This window comes from Mirounga leonina, unplaced genomic scaffold (assembly GCF_011800145.1).
Source record: "Mirounga leonina isolate KUSES-001 unplaced genomic scaffold, KU_Mleo_1.0 Mir_114, whole genome shotgun sequence".
In the NCBI taxonomy this organism is placed as follows: Eukaryota; Metazoa; Chordata; class Mammalia; order Carnivora; family Phocidae; genus Mirounga; species Mirounga leonina.
The window spans coordinates 47,465,775-47,489,145 of NW_023270265.1; the positions used below are offsets into that span (position 1 = coordinate 47,465,775).

General features: G+C 40.5%; 1 pseudogene; it reads right to left on the reverse strand.

The window, feature by feature from the left end:
- Nucleotides 1-1,678: 1,678 nt before the first annotated feature.
- LOC117998697 lies at nt 1,679-1,778 on the reverse strand (annotated as a pseudogene).
- Between the last annotated feature and the right edge of the window lie 21,593 nt (nt 1,779-23,371).

Sequence of the window (23,371 nt, forward strand, 5' to 3'; positions counted from 1 at the left end):
TTTTCCTGATAGTTGTGGCTCCTTTTTACTCTACTTTGGGATGCTTTTAGGTCCTCAGAAGGAAAGAAATGTAGAACTCAGAAAGCTCATCAGTGAATATCTAACCAGTATTGAACGTACTTGCCACATGCAAGATTTAAGTGCTGCATCACAGATGGGTGTTGAATGTTATTATTCTGATTGTTACACTAAACACTGCCCATCTTATGCCCAGGCAGTTTATTTTTTTTCCCCTAATTTTCCATTTTTCATTGGTCCCTACTGAGTCCCTTCTCCCACTAAGGTAACTTTTGATTTCAATATTATAGTCAAGATGCTGATCACTCATTGCACTTCTTTAGATCTACTGTCTCTCAACTAGAAGATGAAAAACAATTATTCCCACTGATAATTAAAGTACTGAAGTTTGTGAACTGTTTATCTTGTTCATAAATAAAAACTGCCTCGGATAAAAACAGGTTAAGACTTCTCAGACCCCTTGATATGTTCATGCACATTGTAAAGCTGAGAGCACAAGAAAATCAGAAGCATTTTTACAAACAGCTAAATAAAGAACTTTTTCCCTACCCTTTCATACCTCAGCAAAGCACTGGAGTTCTGGAAAATGCCGATGTACAGCAATGTCCTTAAGCAAGTCAGAAAATTGGCAGATACTTCCTAATTAAGAAGAAAGCTCAAAATGTCTGGAACCAAGCATAGTAATTTCACACTAGTCTTCCCCTACCCCACATCGCACGGGACTGGGGCTCTATGGAACACCCTAGTCCTTTGGGTGAGGCTGTTCTAGCCCAGCTGTTTTCGCTTACCCAGGATGACCTACAAATACCCACCTTCCTTTCTTTTTTTAACTGACTTTCTCCACTTGGAAGGTCTTGCACTAAGCACCTGTTAGACACAGAGTCCAGAGCTGATGGCCCCGGGGGAAGAAGGAACTGAAGGATCCTGCCCTCCACAAGCCTCCAGATCAGCATGTAAACTCTGACCTGAAGCCCTGCCAATGTTTCCCTGCACTGACTCTTCTGAACCTGTGGATGTTATGTTTACACCACTCTTATAACCCCCACCATATTTTACTTTGTATAATAGTTATTTTAAATTTAATATATATTAACAGATATCAATATCTATTGAGTTTTCTTATTAATTAGGAGGTATCTGTCAATTACTGACTTGCTTAAGAACATTGATGTGCATCTGCATTCTCTAGAAGTCCAGTATTTTGTAAGTCATGAGGAGGTAGGGGAAAAGTTCTTTATCTAACTGTTTGTAAAATGCTTCTGGTTCCCTTGTACATGTACAAGGACATGTGTACATGTACATGAACATATACAATGTACATGAACATGTCAAGGGGTCTGAGAAGTCTTGTCTTGAAGACACCTGTATACCTTTTTAAAACTTCAATGGATATTAAATATTAAATATTAAATATTGCCAGGCACTGTGCTAAATGCTATTCAGGGCAAGGAAGGGAGTCTTGCCTTCAGAGCAATTAGCATTCAAGGTAAAAAGTAATATTAGAAAAGTTAGAAAAGTAGTTATTGATTTATTTTTTGACAAACTGATGGATAATTGACAAATAAAAGTTTATATATTTAAATGATATGTATACATTTTGAAATAACCACACAATCAAGTTAATTAACATCCATCACATCACATAGTTGCCTTTTATTTTTTTAATATAGAACACTTGACAAATTTGCATGTCATCCTAGTGCAGGAACCATGCTAAATAATCTCTGTATCATTCCAGATCTGTGCTCCTGAAGAGACACTAGTCATTGAGTGTTAGCACAAGTCTTAAATCCCCTGACTTCATGAAGAAATGTAAAAATTTTCCCTTAGTTGTAGACATTTAAGTACACACCCTCCAATGCTGTGTTTTCCTTTGCCTTGCCCTCCCAGCCCCCAGTCCCATAGAGGAAATGAAAGACTCCGAATTTAGCTTCAAAGTCATATTTCTTTGTACATAGAAGTGTGACCATGTCTAAGGTGCCCTGAACCTATTTTTAAACTAAATGACTGGAAGAAGAGGTAGGAAATTTAATATTAGTGTTCTGTTTTTTTCTTTAAAATCTTTTGGGGCTACCCTTTATTTTTTAATTATTTTCTTCTTCCATATTTGTTTTTCCACTTACAACTAATAACAAAATGAAACGGAAGTGGAACTATTAAAGAGAAAATAATTAACAATTAGGTATTTAGAATACTTAGGATTTTGCTTTATACAAATATTGTTAAAGCTATTACTCATGTTGAAGTTTTAGCATTCATTAATGTACGTATTTTGTGCAAAATCAGCAAATTCCACATTCCCGGTTTGGCTGTTATACACACAAATTAATGAATGTACTTTAATGAATTTGATTAATATGCAGCAGTTTAAGATCCATTTTGTATTATTAGCCCATGAAATGTTCCTCATTGAATGCTGCTGAATCAGAATGCTGTATTTGCCTGGGAAAGCTCTCTCTCTCACACACACAGAGACGCTCTTCACAAATAATGTAAAGCTAAGATTTTCGTAATTATCATAATTCACTCATTAAGATATTAGCAAACTGTCACAACCACAAAAGATTCTCTATGCATGGAATTTTCCATCTTTTGCCTGCACCCAAGATATACATGCAGTTACAGTGCCCGAGAATGTTAAATGGAAACCCTACTTCTGCATTTTATTAGCAAATTTTGCAAACTACAAACAGCTTGAGTGCTGTATAAATTTATAGTTGTACTTGCACATTTGTGATGGTGGTTTTCGGCATGAAAGTTTTATCTAAGAGCTTTTACTTGGAACTGCACAGAGCAATTCCAAAACCTCAAAACTAAAGGAAAATAAAATTGAAGTGCCTTTACAATTGTGTGATTTATACATTAAAGTATTTATTTTAAAACAAGATTAAAAATACTGCACTCCTAGAAACATTCTCTCCTGGTAGAAGCCACTCAGATGGAAAATTTCATCTATTTCAAACTGATTTTTTGCCTGAATGACTCTCACATGTTTTCCTAAAACCTAGTCATGTCAAACGATTTATTCTACCTTAATAATACTGTGCAAGCAGCCAGGAAGATTCAAGTGTTGAAGTGGTAGAAGGCAGTTGGCCAATTAGGTGCTCAGCTATATTTTGATTTTCTATGCTTAGACATACTTATTCTTTTCTTACCTTCTGATCCCCTACTCAGTACTTCTAGATGAGAATTTCTGCATATTTCTGTCCTCAGAATACTTAGCCAAATTTGAGATACAGAATGCATTTTGAATCAAAATCCCAAATAAGAATAAGGCAGTGAAACCCATTTTCCCACTTTAAGAGGTAATAGAAGGAGCTCAGTATGGCATACAAAGGGCACATGTACTTCAATGTCTTTCCCAAGGCACCCCTTCGCCCCCTTCGTAGTACAGTACGATCTGTGCTATCACGACGCCCCTAGTGATAGGGATGCTCTGCATCTTATTAAAGATGACTGACCTAAAGAGCTACTGGGTTGCACTATAAGAAGTCATTTTTTTTTTTAAGATTTAATTTATTTATTTGACAGAGGGAGAGAGACAGCGAGAGAGGGAACACAAGCAGGGGGAGTGGGAGAGGGAGAAGCAGGCTTCCCGCTGAGCAGGGAGCCCGACGCGGGGCTCGATCCCAGAACCCTGAGATCATGACCCGAGCTGAAAGCAGATGCTCAATGACTAAGCCACCCAGGTGCCCCAAGAAGTCATTTTTCAATGAAATAATTGACACTTTTTCTTCAGAATTTTCTCTTACTTAAAAAATTATTTTTTGCTTCAACTATTATTGTCATTGACTCACCATCCTCTGGCAAAGTATATTATTTTTGAAAAATTGATTTTAAAGAAAATAGCCTGCAAAATTTTCTTAACAGAAACAATTGCTAGGGGCGCCTGGATGGCTCACTCATTAAGCGTCTGCCTCGGGTTGTGATCCCGGGGTCCTGGGATTGGGCCCCGCATCAGGCTCCCTGCTCCGCGGGAGGCCTGCTTCTCCCTCTCCCACTCCCCCTGCTTGTGTTCCCTCTCTCGCTGTGTCTCTGTCATATAAAATAAAATCTTAAAAAAAAAAAAAAGAAACAATTGTTAGGCCAGAAAGTTAATGGGACTTTCTTGTCTGGATGAGTTCATACCATGATCTTGAGATAAAAAGATATAGGATGTGGTAAAAGTCTTAATTTATGATCTCAAGAAGTATGTGAGAAAGCTACAAAAGTAAATCCAGACTTTGAAATTCGGAATTTGCTTTGGAAAAAGATGATAATGGTAGCAATGACTGGAGCGTTTTCTCTAGGGGTAGCTCTCAGTTACCTTGATTCTACTCAACAAATCAAGGAAACTGTCATTATTTTTCTAAATAGCAGGACTGAAAAAAAGAAAACCAACATTCTGGACTAGGTTCTTATCTTAATCCACTCACACTCATGAAGAATTCTTTGAGTGAAAGAATATGAAGCTTTCCTATGACAACACTGGCCAATCCACAGAGAAAGAGGGACTTGGCTCAGTAAGCCCTCCCCAGATGACCGTGTAACTCATTTTCTGATGACATAAAATTGAAAATGCACAAGTCCTGAGCTTTTCCCTTTACAACACCCCATTTGGAATAAAGAAGTCATCAGAAAAATGGGATTCTTTCTTGCTAACCTGACACATACCATCCATGGACTAGAAAGGGATAATTTGTCAATACTCTCAGCCAAATGCTGCTGTGGCCCCCATCTATTACCTAAGGTCTATTTTCATTTTACCCAATTCCACGAAGTTTGTTTTATTAAAATGAAAAATGGGATTATGGTGCTCCCTAGAAAGTCATTTTATCTCCTTCCAGCTGTTCAGTGACATACTTTTAACTTTGTAAAGTCACTTGTTTATAATTTAAAGTTAGTTACTGCACACCTTGTTTACCTGTACCTAGTAGCAAATTTGTAGTGGCAGAAGAAAGATCATTGAGACCCTAAGTCTTGTGAAGAAAGCACAATTAATAGTATCCTGTCCGCAGTTTTGGGAAATGTATGTTGTGCATATAACAGTCAGGGTTCTGTTGTAAATAATAGGAGGCGTTTTCACTATTTTAGGCCAAAAGGGTGCTTTACAGGGAATTCAGAACTTAAATATTCATTAGAAGGTTGAGAAGAGCAGGCTCTCCACTGACCTCCAGGAACAACTCCAAGGACAATTTTGCAGACCCTGGCTTCCAAGGGCACTGAATCAGGAAGCGGCTGCAGCAACTGCCACCCCCAGGATCACTGCAGATCTTGGACTTTAGCAGCTTTCCAGGCATCAGGAGGCCACCACTGCGGTTGTTGGTTCTAGGAAGTTGCCACCGAGGCTGCAGTCTGCTGAGGAGAAATTGTAGCCCAACCTCTTCAGGGCCATACTGTGCCTACTAACTCCACAAGAGGAAAATGGAGGTCTCCTGCATCCCCGCTTCTCCCTCCCCTGAACTCAGCTCCACGTACAGGTCTCACAAGCATGCATCTGATTGGCCAAACCTAAATGGCTTCTTTAGCTGCATGGGAGCCGGGGAAATGAAGGTTTTGTTTTGTTTTGTTTTGTTTTGTTTGAATTTTCTAGTCTTTTCGAACCAGGAAAGCATGCTAATAGGAGGTTAGAACAGGGTTGAGATAGTTTACCTAATCTATCCAGTACCCATAGACTCATTTTCTACTACTGGTTAGCCATGCATAAAGTCCTTCATAGTTTCATATTTTTAAAAAATTGGTGTAATTCCTTCTTCAATTTTTTGGACATCTTACACTAGTTTTCTTAAAGTCATTTCAGATTGTTCTATCACTTCCATTTGTCAGGAGTAAATAGGTCCTGGTGTGGTAGGCAGAATAATGTCCTCCTGCAAAGATGTTTATGTCCTAATGCTTGGAGCTTTTTTCTTCAGACTTTTCTTTCTTAAAAAAATATTTTTTTGCTTCAACTATTATTGTCTTTGACTCACCATCCTCTGGCAACATAACGTTATTTTTGAAAAATTGATTTTAAAGAAAATAGGCTGCAAAATTTTCTAACAGAAACAACTGCTGGGCCGGAAAGTTAATGGGAGTCTATTCTCTGGATGAGTTCATATCATGATCTTGAAATAAAAAGATATAGGATGTGGTAAAAGTCTTAATTTATGATCTCAAGAAGTATATGAGAAAGCTACAAAAGTAAATCCAGACTGTTACATTGTGTGGAAAAGGAGAATTAAAGTTGCAGGTAGAATTAAGGTTGTTAATCAGCTGACTTTAAAACAGAGAGATTATCCTGGATTATCCAGGTGGGCCTGATGTAATAACAAGGGTCCTTAAATGTGGAAGAGAGAGGTAGAAGAAGAGTTCGGAGTGTTGCAGTGTGAGAAATACTCATCTCACTGTTGGTGGCTTTAAAGATGGAGAGGAGCCATGAACCAACGAATACAGGCAGCCTCTAGAAGCTGGAAGGGGCAAGGTAGTCAGTCGATTCTCCCAGAAAGGAATCAGCCCTGTTAGTACCTAGATTTTAGCCCACTGAGAGCCAGTTCAGACTTCTGAACTATAAATTTTTTTTTTAAGGATTTTATTTATTTATTTGACAGAGAGAGACACAGCGAGAGAAGGAATACAAGCAGGGGGAGTGGGAGAGGGAGAAGCAGGCTTCCGGCTGAGCAGGGAGCCCGATGCAGGGCTCGATCCCAGGACCCTGGGATCATGACCTGAGCCGAAGGCAGACGCTTAACAACTGAGCCACCAAGGCACCCCCTGAACTATAAACTTGAACTATAAGTTGGTGTTTTAAGCCACTGAGTTTGGGGTAATTTGTTAAAGCAGCAATAAGAAACTAATACGGCTGATAGTTAAGATTGCTGGCTGCTTTTTTCACTGCTACTTTTTTCTCCTGAGCTTTGACATTTTAGCTTGTGGGTTCATCCTGAGTGGGGTTTTCCCCTGCTCTTTATACTGTCCTCACTTTGTCAACCTGTTTGTGGACACAAGGAAGCTCCCTGGGACCCCAGGTTGTAACCTGGTAATTCCATGTCCAGTCTCACAGTGATATTGGTGCTGTCCCGGGGCTAGCCAAGGGGACGAGTGGGCAGCTTGGTCCAAGTGCTGCCACAGTCAGGGAACAGCAACTGGAACTCTTTCTGGCTTGTTTCACTTGTTAGAAAGCATGATTAGTCCTTGATTGTATGTAGCAAGTAAAGCAGTGGTCCCCAGCTGGCACAGGAAGCTCCTATCCAGGCTATCCCACAAGAATCAGATCTTTACTTCCATGTCTGCTTTAGTGTTAAAGCTTTGTAGGCCTCTGGCTCATGACACACTTTCTGCTTTGTAGTTCTGTTTCTGGTCCATCAGGATGTTTTTCTTAGCATAGCCATACTTTTCAATTTATAATACATATTTAATATATAATGTAATTTGTAAAATACATATGAAATGCTGACTGCATATTTTGTTATTGCTGTGTTTGGAGCAGAGGGGAGAAATTCCAAGCACTACCTCAACCATAAGACTGCAATATGTAGGTTGTATGATTTTTTTTTTTTTTTTAAGATTTATCTTTTCATTTTAGAGAGAGAGAGACAGCGAATGAGCCAGGGGTGGGTGGCGAGGAGCAGAGGGAGAGAAAGAATCTCAAGCAGACACCCTGCTGAGCGGAGAGCCTGATGCAGGGCTCTATCCCACGACCCTAAGATCATGACCTGAGCCAAAATCAAGAGCTGGACACCCAACCGACTGAGCCACCCAGGCACCCTGGATGTAGGATTAACATTTCACAGAACACCGTGTCCCAGGTTTTTACCATGTTTTAGTTGAAGAGAAAATATAGTAAGTGGTTAGATATTTTTATTTCTATCAGTGATTTGCTTTCTGCATTCCCAGGGATGTCACTTTCTTCAACAAATAATACCCTTTGGCAAAGGCTTAGCTGGTTGAAAATTATAAGAGAAAGTTTCATTGTATTGCACTTTAAAGTGGTTGTTCCAGAAATTCATCTTAAAACTTGCTATTTCAGGAAGCTGGCTCAGCTCCTCCACTTTCTCTGGAGTCCATCAATTCCATAAATTGGCTAGGCTTTACTGGAGGATGATTGTTAGGGTCAGGAGGGGAAGGAACAGAACACCAGGTGTTACATTACAAAAGGTGGCATGAGTCCCTGGTTTAGTCATGTACTTTAAGAGTGTGGAAAAGGGCTGTTCACAGTTAACACCAGAAGTGCTCATTAAACTGATTTTCTGTTGGGAATGATTCCCCCAAAATGTCTCAGGCTATCAAATAGCTAAAATTCTATCAGGATTATGATACCCACTGAGTTACAAGTTATAAGAAATGATACTTGAAATAAAGGCTTTGCAGGCAAATTAAAATAGTAATAATTTCAGTTAATGTAATGATATCTTTTTTTTAAATCCCTTAATATCATTCAGCCAAAATTACATATTTGGGAAAAAATGAGCTACTAAAGAAGATTTCCTAATTGTATGTAATATGCTTGAAGGCAAATTGCGGATGTAATTCAGATGCCTGGACACAGAGGAAGATGGCTCTGATGATGATATTATGCAATAGAACTACATTTTAGTCACAAACAGTCATAATGTAAAATTATTTCCCAGAGAAAGGAAGCTAGGAGTGTGTTACAGCTTCCACAGTAAGCTGTGTAATCCTGGCTACACTCTGGAGATCATATTTTTACCTGTATAGGCTTCTCCGTAAGCCCTCAAACCTTGCAGATCAAATTTTGACATCTAGAATCCCAGTATTTTGCAAGTGATAGCACTAATTTTCCTGAAACTCAATTGCGAGTCTCTTGCTGTCTTTGTTTAGTTTACGACAATGTGGTATTCCCTCAACCAATTCATTTTGGCTCACCCTTGTCTCATCTGTAGGCTAACAAAGCCCCAAAGCTGTTTCTTGAGGTGAAAGGAGAATTACTTAAACCAAGCATGAATCCTTTTAACTATTTACAACTAGAAGTAGCTGGTTTAAGTAGGGTTTTGTGTGTGTGTGTTTTTTAATTTTACATTGTCGAGCTACAAGTTATTGTCAAGCGATCTATCAGTTAAACTTTTACACTTACTGTAGTTCAGTGGCCACAGTATCTTACATAGAATTTCATATTGGTGCACATGTGATCTTGACAAATGACTAAAAATCAAACTGTATTCTGATTTGTGGTCTAACTCAGGTGAGTAAATTTGAATTTTTTTTTTTTTAATGCTCAGGCGGGGTTCACAAACCATACTGGTAAAGGCTCATAAAAAATAGGTCTCATGGTGGTCTCTGCCCCTCTCCACTCCCCAAATCCCATGGTTTCTTTTCTTGCCTTTGCTGGCTCAGGGGTCAGATACCATCACCTCTCACATGTTGATTTTAGTCTTCCTGAGATAAAGGCTCAAAACCCATCTGGGCCACACTGTTGTGAGCTCTGCTTTCTCACCACCTTCAGAGCTCATGATGGTGTCTTCTCCTTTAACAAGGTTGATTCCTTTTCCATCCTCCCATGTTTCCTTTATGCTGGGCTAAATGCATTCCTCCACGGGGTATGGCTGGGACAAGGGACTCATCCATTAGTCCTGGTTGGCTTTTGGGATAGCCATAGCTCCAAATAGGCTTCTTGGCTGGTGAGTCTGGGCTCAACAGTTCAGTCTCCCTACTAGGCCTGCAGTCAATTTATGCCCATCTCCCAGCTTCTCCTTACGCCAGCTTCATGATGGTTTATTAGTTGGATCTCAAAACTATCACAGGACAACCGTGGGCTTTAGCCTGTCATTTGGTCAGGGTTGTTGCTGGCTTGGGCTTAATACATCTGAGGGAAAGCCCAGAGATGGGAGAGCAAGAAGGAACAAACAATTGTTTCTCTGGCCCTGGTCAAAATTCTCTTCAGCTGATTCTAGGCACTTAGTATTCAGGATCAGCTCAGGCTCAAGTCTTTCCAGAAGACAAAGGAAGATGAAGACCCATTCTTAATTTCAAGGCAGGTTTTGTAAGAAAACCTTCACCTATTGCAATGGGGCTGGGCAAGGTGTCTTCAGAACAAAAAAGGGAGGTGCCTGGGTGGCTCAGTCAGTTGAGCAGCTGAGTGGAAGGACTCTTGATTTCGGCTCAGGTTGTGATCTCAAGGTCGTGGGACCAAGCCCCACATTGGGCTCCACCCTAGTGCAGAGTCTGCTTATCCCTCTCCCTCTCCCTTTGCCCCTCCCCCTCTGCCCCCCCCTCCTTGTTCGAGTGCATGCACACATGTGCTCTCTCTCAAATAAATTTTTAAAAAGTTTTTTAAAAAAGCCTCCTGCTTTTTTTGTTTCCTAGAAGACCCACTGAATAATGGGACCATCCCAGCTAAGAGGAGGACATAGCTGGCACTAGCTGGTATAACCAATATCAGATACTGTGTGAAAATCAAGCTTTGGTTTTTCAGGTGGCCATATAATACTTGAGTAAGGTCCAGAATTAGGCTAAACTGGGTTGGTACAAACTACACCTGACCTTTTATCATTTCATGATACCAGAGAGCTGCCTTCCTGTGTTTACCCTCTGTGTGAAATAAAGATGGTGGGTATAATCCTTTCTCCCTTCACGAGAGAAAGAGTCTATGTAGACATTTATTTACTCAGTTTAACTTTTTGTTTATTGAGCCACAGGTCTATAGCCGTCCATCTGCAATGGGGAAGGAAAGGGAGAGACATTCATGTCATGGCAGGACCTTTGGACTAGGACTGTGAATATTTAGGATTTGATTTGTCACTCATGAGCCAGTACTCCTTAGTTCTCAGTTGATTCCTCTGCAAAGAGGGTTGACGGTAAAAAAGCTATGAGGGTTTCCCAGTTTTGTTAAGATGGGCACATCAGAAAAGGAATGTGAAAGCTCTCAGAAAAGAAGTCTACTGACATGTTTAAGAAATACCTAGTGAGCAGCAAACTATGTGCCAGACACTGCCAGTCTCTACAGATTAGAAATGAAGATGACACCCACACTGCCTCATGGAGACCAACACTTTTAGCCACTGAGAGGTAAAGTCACAGCCTCCAGAGATAGAGAATCATTATAAGTATTATCTTCAGTTAGGGACTTTAATTCAGTCTCCATGTTGCTGCAGCATAGCTCAATTCCAAGTAATGATGCATATGCTTCTTTTCCTCCACCTCTGCCTGATTTTTCCCCTTATATCTTCTTCCTACAAATCTGAAGTAGTGCTTGGGGAAGTAAGGGGCAGTTGGTACTGGGAAATATATCAGGGATCAGGGGAGGCTTATTGCAGAAGGGACATCTTAGTTGAGACCTGAAGCTTGAATTGGATTTGATGAAGCCAAAAGGGGCGGGGGGGAGTGATGGAGAAAGAAGCCAAGGCTAAGAGAAAGAACCTGTGCAAAACCCAGGGATGAGCGAGAACAGTGGACAGAGAGATGAGAGTAATTTGGGTGATTGTAATGAAGAGTCCAAAGGAGGGAGGGAAAGAGGTGAAAAGGATGAACGTTTCAAATATTGGGATGACAGGTATGTGGGAGAGAGGTTAGGTTTGCTTTGTGCAGCAAGCTAGCTCCAGGGGCACAACTAGAATCCAGGGGGAAAATTCCAGGGAAAAGGACATTGACTAAAAATTAAACTATAGTTATGGCTTCCACTTAGCCAGTCCTTCCAGTATTCCAGACACCATGGTAAGGATTTTATAAGCATTATCTCATTGGAGTCTCAAAACAACTATGTAAGGAAATGTCTTGAGAAAACAGACTCAGAGAAGTTATATTAACTAGCTCAGGGTTACACAGTGAGGACAGAGTTGAGTTAGGATTCCAAAATTGCTGCTCTTGGTCACCACCGTCAAACTGCTTCCTTGTGAGGATTATGTTGTCACAGAACAAATGTATGGCTCTGAAAGTCTCCTATCACTGCTGGGATATTGTAGAGGATCCAGGCATCAAGAGAACCAGTAACCTTCTGAGAATCTTCCCATTGTGAGATCCAGGGATTCAATGACACGTCAACAGCTGGATACATAAAACAACCCTGAAAGGCAACCAGCTTCGGCATTTTGGGCGGCTTTATGTCGTGTATAATGAGCCCTCCTGGGGTACCTTTAAGGGGGGCATTCTCAGGCTCCATCACTGCAGAAGAGAGCACCGAAAGGGAGGCAGAGTGAAATGGACCGAATTAGGGCAGCTCAGCCCTCCAATAAAGACATGCATCTTTCACAAACATCTGCTTTAGCTAATGCTGGCCTTGGGCAGTATTAAATTATGTATTCAGCTCTTAAACTATCACAGATTCATGTTTCAAGAACATAACCATGAGAAAATATTGCACCACTAGCAGAAACAAAACAGCTCTGCTCATTTTGCATTAAATTTTTTTTTGGTGAATTTCTATAATGATTCTTCATTTTCTTTCAAATTAAAGGGCATTGTGGGAGACCAAATAGGTTAGAATGCACAGGAATTTTTTTCTCTTATTGACTTACTGAAAAAAAAAATAAAAAATTGCCTCTTTTGCTCACCATTCAGTGAAGGGTATCCAAATAACAAACAACAATAAATTACACAATGAATTTGGGCATGTTAGAGGTAGAGAAACCTTAGAGAGCATTCCAAATGTGTTTTCTAGAACTGCCTCTTATGAAGTGCTTCTCTAAGGTCAGAAATCATGATCTTCTTGAAATACATCCTGGGTAGGCCAGCTCCCACCTCTGTTCCAGCATTTTCTTAAGACAGAAACAGCCATGGGCTATCACAGTATGAGGACTTTACCTGTGAATTTTTAAAAGGGAGAGAGATGTTGGGGGAAAGGAGGAGGGCTCTCTCATGTCATTAATCCTGACATATTTAGTGATTAATAGTCAGAAAATAGTATATGGAGTTCATCAAAATGTGTGCTTCTCAGAAATCCCAATAAAATAAAACATGAAGAATCTTCTACAAAGGTGTCCTTTGTGGTGGCAACCCGGATCCTCGCACCCTGATGGAAGACAATTTCCATAGTGATAGTGAGTACAGGTGACCCTTTCAGGCAAAACTCCAAAAGCATGGATTCTCCTCTCTCTATAGCTGAGGCAAGCATTTCATTCCCTGCCCCTTTCCCCTCTCAATACATAGTGATGCTCACAACTTTCAAGTACTTCCTTATTAAAACCCTGAATTCTGGACTCTTTCTGGTTTTTTCCCTTCTTTCATGAAGAAAAAAACCCCTCTTTCAACAACATGTGCAGAGCATATACTCTTAAAATGTTGTGATAACCCGAATTTTTGAAAATTATATTGAAAGGCATTACTTTTGCAACAATCATTTCCTCCTTTACTCTTTCCATAAATATTTAAATAAATTTTTAGATCATTCTTGTTTAAAAAAAGATACACCAATGGCCTTATATAAAAGAATTTTTCTGGCAACTTGAAAATGTAATAAATACAATAAAAAGAGAGTAAAGATTTTGCAGTAAGTGCCCTGTAACAGAATATCTCAGCTGGAATAATCATGTCAAGGAGCAGGCAGTTGGGCAGGTGATTTTTCTTAAATAGAATTCAATCCACTAATGCCAGCCATGGTCCAAATGAGGCAACTGCTGTGGGTCAAGGTGGGGAAGACGAAGTTGTACAAAGATGGAGCTGCAGTAAACTAAATACATCTCTGCTCATTTCCTCTTTGGTCTAAAGCACGCAGGAGAGGCATTGATCTTTGCCAGACAGTCTTAAACACCGTCTGTAAGAGGAAGATGAGTTAAACTCAGCAGAAGCATGATTGCTCCCCGGCTGATGGAGAGGCGGGGAGGATTTGGTGTGGGGGATGCTGGGACTGACCGTGTCTGTAGGTGGGCAGGTGGAGTGATGCTGGCCTGGCCCAGAGGCCGTCGGAGGTCGGGACTTCCAGACCTGACCCCAGGCAGGCCCAGCGGAGAGTGTCTCAGCATAGCAATCCAACTGGCCAGGCCTTCCAGACACCTTAATAACTCTGTACCAGCGATTCAGTGGCTGGAGGAGGAGACGTAGAAACGAATTTGAGGTTCTTTTTGACAATGACTTTTCTCTCTAAGGTCTTCAACTAGTCTAAGTGACTGCCTTTTGTATAGCAGCAATTAAGTCAAGCTGTCCAAACTCACGGGTGTCTCTGTCAAACACTCTTCCTCCAAGTCAGCACAAAATGTGAGATCTGTAGGATGTTCTGCCAACATTTCGTTTCCTTTTTTCTCCAACCCCATTTTTCAGGTTGCGTATTTCTGTATGTGTGTCAAAACTGAAGACGTCTGTCAAAAGTGTTTCACTGAGTATAGTTTTTGTGTTTGTCTTTTCATGGAGAGGGAAATGTTTTATTTTCTTCACTGTTTGTCTTCCTTCATCTGGCAGAGACTAAGCTGTCCCACCGACACCCAGTGATTTAGAACAGAGAGGAAATTAATATTGGGGTTTTGTTTAACAGCGGCATTACATCTGCCATTAAACAACTTTTACTTCCTCTCCGAGTAGCAGAGAAACTGTCTTTCCTCAACCAAAATGTCAAATGAACAGAGGCCTTAAATAAGAACATGAATTTGACCTTTACCAGATGTCTTTATTCTTTAACATTTCTCAAAGATACACACTTGGAAAAGTTAAGACTTGCTGATACCCAGCACGGATGCTTTATTGTCTGTTGTTTCCAAGATGTCAGAGGCTTTCTTATGTGAACAAAATGACTATTTCCGTCATAATGGAGCACAATTATTTATTCACCTAGCAGAGCAGAGGAAATCATTTTTAAACTAAAAACACAAAATGCGTTGTCTCTACCACAAACCTCCCACAAAAGCAGGAATCTTACTTCGTAAGTAGAACCAGACCCTTACTCCATTCTCTGCCCAGCAGAAAAATTACATGGCTTTTAGGTTTAATGGCCTTTTAGGCTTGTCGCCAAAAGAAGTTCCAAAAAAACTTCTCTGGTCCCAATTTGCCCTCTCAGCCCAGGTCTTTGTAAGCAGCGAGCAGAGTCGCTGGAGAACGTCCAAAGCGGGCTCTGTGAAGTGGAGGCCCGAGAACCACTCCACACAATTGGGAACAGAGACAAAGATGCCCCGTGACCACAGTGAGTCAGACTGCCACAGAGCAGGGCCAGGACGCCGGGCACAGCCGCAGGGCCCGAGCCCCTCCTCGGGTGCATGCGTCGTTGACGTTGTACAGGTCAGTGCGTCGGCCAGTCGGGGCTGCGTCCGAGGCCCTCCCCCCCCTCGTCGTTCTGTTGCTTCTCGTCCTGGTTCTGTTCTGTCTTCAGGAAACAACGGTGGCTTTTTTTTTTCTCATTAAAGATTTGGGCTTTTATCTGAACATTTCACATCCCAGTCCTGAGTCCAGACTATGAAGCAGAGAACACTTCTCTCATTTTTCAGGGGCATCTTCAAGCTAAAGGGACTTCAGGAGAATCTAAGAATATCCTTGCCGGCCTAGACATTCTCCTCTCCGTTAGCTCAGGCTCCTCACTCTTAAGATACGAAGGACGCAGACCAGTTGCCCACACAATAGCTCCATTGTCCGTAGGTTTTCCTCTCCAGAACACGGGATTCTCTCCTTCCTTCATTCAGCAACTGTTCATGTGCTGCTGACTCACAGCAAGAGATCAGGAGCTGAATGCCATGCAGTACCTGCCTTCAAAGAACTTAAGAGTTACCCAGAGACATCAGAAGTTGGCACCAAGCACAGGGGTTGTCATCACGGTTTGTTCAAATTGGTGAGGGTCACTCCGAAGGCACCGGAAGGACAGCAGTTCTTCAGAAGAGGGGAGGGTTGCGTCCGGCTCTGGTCATCAGAGGTGTCTTCAAGGAGGAGCCTGCACCCAGGCGGACCTTGAAGGCCCTTTGAGTTGAGATATGCAGAGGCTGAGGGCAGGCATCCCACCTGGAGCTGAGGAAGCTTGAAGAACCATTTTATCTTACTTCCTCTAGTCAGGCGGGTTCCTAAGGGAGCTGGAAAATACTTCAGCATTGCTGGTGGCTGAGCTCCAGGCGCTTGCTTCCCCTCACAGCCAGCCGGGTTAAACAGTTTTACAGCTGACACAAATAGACAAAAATAAAACAAAAAATTTAAATGATCTGGATTGGAGGAACTTAAAAAAAATTTGTTCAAGAGGGAGGGGCGCCTGGGTGGCTCAGTCATTAAGCATCTGCCTTCGGCTCAGGTCATGATCCCGGGGTCCTGGGATCGAGCCCCGCATCGGGCTCCCTGCTCCGCGGGGAGTCTGCTTCTCCCTCTCCCACTCCCCCTGCTTGTGTTCCCTCTCTCACTGTGTCTCTCTCTGTCAAATAAATAAGTAAAATCTTAAAAAAAAACACAAAAAACAAAGGGGGAAATGCCCTGTAGTATCAGTACATAATTTGGCTGGGTTCTCAATCACACCTAGCTGATCTCAGGGCCCCGCATTGGAGTTGCTAGAATGTTCTATATAGCTGAGATCTCAGACACAACAGGAAGACTAGAGCTCCTCCCTGGAAGCCTCTGGAGATGGAGCTTGTGTGACTGTTATCAAAATAAAAGATGATTCCTGAGAAACAGAAACGTGTAAAGACTTATGACAAACTTACACCTCATATGAACAAATCCAAACCTGTGACTGGAATGTTCTCACAGTTATTTAAGTTCCCAGAGCGTGGCAAGTTTTTCTCCTAACCATATCATTATTGTTGAAATGTAAGAAAAAGCAAACTGAGAAATGACATCCTTCTGAATAAGTGTCAGAGAGCCAAAAATGTAATAGTCCAAGCACAGGCATTTCCAAACCTTTCAAATAGAAGACAACACAGTTAAATCATTTTTATTACAGGTATAAAATAAAAATTGGTATAAAATGTTAAATGTTTATGAGCATGACTCTGCTTTTAACAATTTCTAATTTACATGGGATGATCTGGCAATTAAAATTGTCTCTAATTACTCTCCTAGATACATTAAGTTCACTCAGTTTCACCTTCAGGCATTTAATGGCAAAAGACCATAGTAGCTTTAGCCACATTTTAAATATTAGATCTGTAGTCAAGCAAACTCGTCCATAGAGGCCTTTCCTTTTCTGTTTCCTAGTCTCTAAATGGCTCACAGTAAGATAGCAGGGAGGGTGGCGGAGGACAGAGAGTATGGTTCCATTTCGTGGTGCAGATGACAGCTATACCCTGGAATTTGTCTTGAGCTGAGCTTAAGAAAGGATGGCTTGGGGAAAGTCAGGATTTACAACGGAGAGGGTTTTGAAGGTTGCAAACGCCCTTATGCTGACTTCCCAGCGCATGTAGACAGCTGATTCCTCACATTTGCGTTCTGTCTGAGGCTGGGTGACAGCTCTCAGTAGGGCAGGTCAGGTGCAGCAGCGGAGTGGACTGTCTTCCGCAGACCGTATTAGGAGGCTCCACTAGACCTGCTCCCCCACTTTCTGAGACTCTGAGCCCCCAGAAAGTCCACTTAGATTACAGTATCTTACTAGGGCAGTATAAACTGGTAAAGAGGTTGATGGAAATCCAGTGCAAGAGCTGGTCAACGGATTTGAGCAATATAGGCATCTGTCATGGAATCGGAGCTATAGTGGCCCAGAGTTTGCACCTGACTGGTGTGATTATGGTGTCCATGCTTTGGGGAGAGTAGCTGCCCAGTGCAGGATTTTGGGGTGGGGAAAGAAGGGCATCTTCATGGTGGGGAGATTGGGGGAAAACTAAGGGGGCTGGTGAAGAGTCAGAGCCTGTGTGAATGAGGAGGGCATTGACATTGGACTCTGATTAAATAAACACTTACATTAAGGATAATGGGAGCTAGGGTTCTCATTGTCTGAGAAAGGAGTTACAGTTATGGAATAGAAGAAGCTAAACCCCTGTGAGTACCGGTGTGAATACATGGGGACACCTCAATTGCATTGAGCACATACAGCACACAGATACTGCTTCCTAAATACCATTCTTTCCTAAAAGAAACCAGGGATCCTTGGAGAAATGTCTGATTCTATGGCTGGTACAAAGAAAGAACAAAATGAATTTGAAATTTGTTTTTGTGCCCCAAAGTAAAAACGTGCTTGAAGAATGGGGAGGACATGCCGAAGGGACGCAGGAACCATAGTGAAGGAGCTCTTACTGGCCGAATTGGGTACAATTTGAGTATCAAACTAAGTAATTTTAGTAATGAATTATAACCCATTGAATAAAATGGGAAACCATGAAGGCCACACTGATATAAATGAATGAGTAAATTGAAAATATGGTGAGGAATAGGATGTTTACATAGTCTCAAAATATCTCCCCACAAAATACTTATTAATTACAAATAGAAAAAGAGAGCTGACAGTGGAGAAACCTGGCAGATTCCACCTTAAACAAAATAAGTAGTATCAGTAAGGGGACAAATTGAGATTGTATGCCACCTGATAGCATCCCAAAGAAGAATACAGCATCATATCTGTGGTATTCTTGTCCCAGATACATAGCGTGAATCTAATCCCAAGAAGATAACAAACCCTGATATGAGGGAAATTTCACAAAATAACTGGCCTGTCATCTTTGAAGGGTCAAGGTCATGATGCTCAGGAAAGAGATTAAAGAGAAATGACAGCTAAGCTCAACATGTGATTCTGAACTGGATCCTTTTGCTGTAAAAACATTACATCCTTGGACAAGGATGGAGGGTCAGATAGTATTGGTATATCAATGTTAATTTCCTCATTTTTTGGTTGAATTTTATTTATGCTGGAGAACATCCTTGTTTGTAGGAATACAAAATACATACTAAATATTTGGGAATGTTGGGGCATCATGTAGACAACTCTCTCTGAAATGGTTCATAAAAATTCCTTGTCCCATAGTTGTAACTTTCCCATAGTTTGAGTTTGTTTTTTAAAGCAGTTAATTACTTCTCACTTCAATGAACATTGGCTCTCATGATGAAATCGGCCATGGTTAGCCTTGTCAGGATTTGCACAATCAACATTCTCAAATACACGTGTTCAGGAAAAAAAATGGAGTTTGGAAGCTTTAGGAATAATTGACCATACAAATAATTCAATTTCTACAAACAGATACTTGATTTTGTTTTTGTTTTTGTTTGTTTGGTTAGTTTTTTTGGTGGGCAGCAAACTTCGCTGAGTGATAGTACAAAGCTCCCGAAGATGAAGGGAACCCTAGAGGGTTGCCACTAGAGTTTCTAAGTCTAGGGGTTTTAGGGGCCTGTTGGCTCTGTTTTAATCAGATTAACCCTCCATGCGCCTGTCACCCAATCAGGTTTTTGTCATCTACCTATCATGTGGGAAAGGGTGGAGGGCTCCTTCCAGGGAGGTATAAAATCCTTTATTTTTATTTTTTTAATTCAATTAATTAACATATTATGTATTATTAATTTCAGAGGTAGATGTCAGTGATTCATCAGTCTTACATAATACCCAATGCTCATTACATCACATGCCCTCCTTAATGCCCATCACCCAGTTACCCCATTCCCCCACCCCCTTCTGTCCAGCAACCCTCAGTTTATTTGCTATGATTAAGAGTCTCTTATGGTTTGTCTCCCTCTCTGATTATGTCTTGTTTAATTTTTCCTCTCTTCCCCTATGATCCTGTTTTGTTTCTTAAATTCCACATATGAGTGAGATCATATGATAATTGTCTTTCTCTGATCGACTTATTTCGCTTAGCCTAATACCCTCTACTTCCATCCACGTTGTTGCAAATGGCAAGATTTTATTTTTTTGATGGCTGAGTAGTATTCCATTGTATATATATATAACACATCTTCTTTATCCATTCATCTGTTGATGGACATCTGGGCTCTTTCCATAGTTTGGCTATTGTGGACATTGCTGCTATAAACATTGGGGTGCAGGTGCCCCTTCAGATCACTACATATTTATCTTTGGGGTAAATACCTAGTAGTGAATTCCTATGTCATAGTGTAGCTCTATTTTCAACTTTTTGAGGAACCTCCATACTGTTTTCCAGAGTGGCCGCACCAGCTTGCTTTCCTAACACCAGTGTAAGAGGGTTCCTCTTTCTCCACATCCTCACCAATATCTGTTGTTTCCTGACTTGTTTATTTTAGCTATTCTGACTGGTGTGAGGTGGTATCCAATCATGGTTTTGATTTGTATTTTCCTGATGCTGAGTGATGTTGAGCATTTTTTCATGTGTCTGTTGGCCTTTGTATATCTTCTTTGGAGAAATGTCTGTTCATGTCTTCTGCCCATTTCTTGATTGGATTATTTGTTCTTTGGGTGTTGAGTTTGATAAGTGCTTTATAGATTTTGGATACTAGCCCTTAATTATCTGATAAGATATTTGCAAATATCTTCTCCCATTCTGTTGGTTGTCTTTTGATTTTGTCGACTGTTTCCTTTGCTGTGCAAAAGCTTTTTATCTTGATGAAGTCTCAATAGTTTGTTTTTGCCCTTTCTTCCCTTGCCTTTGGCGATGTTTCTAGGAAGAAGTTGCTGTAGCTGAGGTCGTAGAGGTTGCTGCCTGTGTTCTCCTTTAGGATTTTGATGGACTCCTGTCTCACATTTAGGTCTTTCAATCATTTTGAGTCTATTTTTGTGTGTGGTATAAGGAAATGGTCAAGTTTCATTCTTCTGCATGTGGCTGTCCAATTTTTCCAACACCATTTGTTGAAGGTAGCTCCTTTTGTCTTTTTCCATTGGATATTCTTCCCTGCTTTGTCGAAGATTAGTTGACCATAGAGTTGAGGGTCCATTTCTGGGCTCTGTATTCTGTTCCATTGATCTGTGTGTCTGTTTTTGTGCCAGTACCATACTGTCTTGATGATTACAGCTTTGTAATAGAGCTTAAAGTCCAGAATTGTGATGCCACCAGCTTTGGTTTTCTTTTTCAACATCCCTTTGGCTATTCAGGGTCTTTTCTGGTTCCATACAAATTTTAGGATTATTTGTTAACAGCTCTGTGAAAAAAGTTGATGGTATTTTGATAGGGATTGCATTGAATGTATAGATTGCTCTAGGTATAGACATAGATATTTTAACAAAATTGGTTCTTCCAATCCATGTGCATGGAATGTTTTTCCATTTCTTTGTGTCTTCCTCAATTTCTTTCATGAGTGTTTCATAGCTTTATGAATACAGATGCTTTGTCTCTTTGGTTAGGTTTATTCCTAGGTATCTTATGGTTTTTGGTTCAATTGTAAATGGGATCAACTCCCTAATTTCTCTTTCTTCTGTCCCATTGTTAGTGTATAGAAATGCAACTGATTTCTGTGCACCGATTTTATATCCTGTCACTTTGCTGAATTCCTGTATGAGTTCTAGCAGTTTTGGGGTGGAGTTTTTGGATTTTCCACAAAGAGTATCATGTCATCTGCAAAGAGTGAGAGTTTGATTTCTTCTTTGCCGATTCAGATGCCTTTTATTTCTTTTTTGTTGTGTGATTGCTGAGGCTAGGATTCTAGTGGTGATGGTGGACATCCCTGCTGTGTTCCTGACCTTAGGGGAAAAGCTCTCAGTTTTTCCCCATTGAGAATGATATTCGCTATGGACTTTTCGTATATGGCTTTTATGACAGTGAGGTATATTCCCTCTATCGCTGTACTGTGGAGAGTTTTAATCAAGAAAGGATGCTGTACTTTGTCAAATGCTTTTTCTCCATCAGTTGAGAGGATCATATGGTTCTTGTCCTTTCTTTTGTTAATGTAATGTATCACATTGATTGGTTTGTGGATGTTGAACCACCCTTGCAGCCCAGGTATAAAACCCACTTGGTCATGGTGAATAATCCTTTTAAGGTACTGTTGGATCCTATTGGATAGTATCTTGGTGAGAATTTTGGCATCCATGTTCATCAGGGATATTGGTCTGTAATTCTCCTTTTTAGTGGGGTTTTTGTCTGGTTTTGGGATCAAGGTAATGGTGGCCTCATAAAATGAGTTTGGAAGTTTTCCTTCCATTTCTATTTTTTGAAACAGCTTCAGAAGAATAGGTATTAATTCTTCTTTAAATGTTTGGTAGAATTTCCCTGGGAAGCCATCTGGCCCCAGACTCTTGTTTTTGGGGAGATTTTTGATTATTGCTTCAATTTCCTTACTGGTTATGGGTCTGTTCAGGTTTTCTATTCCTTCTGGTTCCGTTTTGGTAGTTTATACGTCTTTAGGAATGCATCCAGCTTTGCCAGATTGCCTAATTTGTTGGCGTATAGTTGCTTGTAATATGTTCTTATAATTGTTTATATTTCTTTGGTGTTGGTTGTGATCGCTCCTCTTTCATTCATGATTTTATTTATTGGGGTCCTTTCTCTTTTCTTTTTGATAAGTCTGGCCAGGACTTTATCAATCTTATTAATTCTTTCAAAGGACCAGCTCCTAGTTTCGTTGATCTGTTCTACTGTTCTTTTGGTTTCTATTTCATTGATATCTGCTCTAATCTTTATTAAATCTCTTCTCCTGATGGGTTTAGGCTTTATTTGCTGTTCTTTCTCTAGCTCCTTTAGGTGTAGGGTTAGGTTGTGTATTTGAGACCTTTCTTGTTTCTTGAGAAAGGCTTGTATTGCTATATACTTTCCTCTTAGGGCCGCCTTTGCTGCATCCCAAAGGTTTTGAACAGTTGTGTTTTCATTTTCATTTGTTTCTGTGAATTTTTTAAATTCTTCTTAAATTTCCTGGTTGACCCATTCATTCTTTAGTAGGATGCTCTTTAGCCTCCATGTATTTGAGTTCTTTCCAACTTTCCTCTCGTGACTGAGTTCCAGTTTCAAAGCATTGTGGTCTGAAAATACATAGGCAATGATCCCAATCTTATGGTACCGATTGAGACCTGATTTGTGACCCAGTGTGTGATCTATTCTGGAGAGTGTTCCATGTGCACTGGTGAAGAATGTATATATATTCTGTTGTTTTAGAATGCAATGTTCTGAATATATCTGTGAAGTCCATCTGGTCCTATGTGTCATTCAGAGCCCTTGTTTCCTTGTTGATCTTCTGCTTAGATGATCTGTCCACTGCAGTGAGTGGGGTGTTCAAGTCCCCTACCATTATTGTATTACTATCAATGTGTTTCTTTAATTATGTTATTAATTGGTTTATATAATTGGCTGCTCCCATGTCAGGGGCATAAATATTTACAATTGTTAGATCTTCTTGTTGGATAGATCCTTTAATTATGATATAGTGTCCTTCCTTATCTCTTATTACAGTCTTTGTTTTAAAATCTAATTTGTCCAATATAAGGATTGCCACCCCAGCTTTCTTTTGATGTCCATTAGTATGATAAATTGTTTTCTACCCCTTCACTTTCAATCTGGAGGTGTCTTTGGGTCTAAAATGAGTCGCTTGCAGACAACATATTGATGGATCTTGCTTTTTTATCCAGTCTGATACCCTGTGTCTTTTGATTGGGGAATTTAGCCTATTTACATTCAGAGTAACCATTGAAAGATATGAATTTAGTGCCATTGTGTTACTTGTAAAGTCA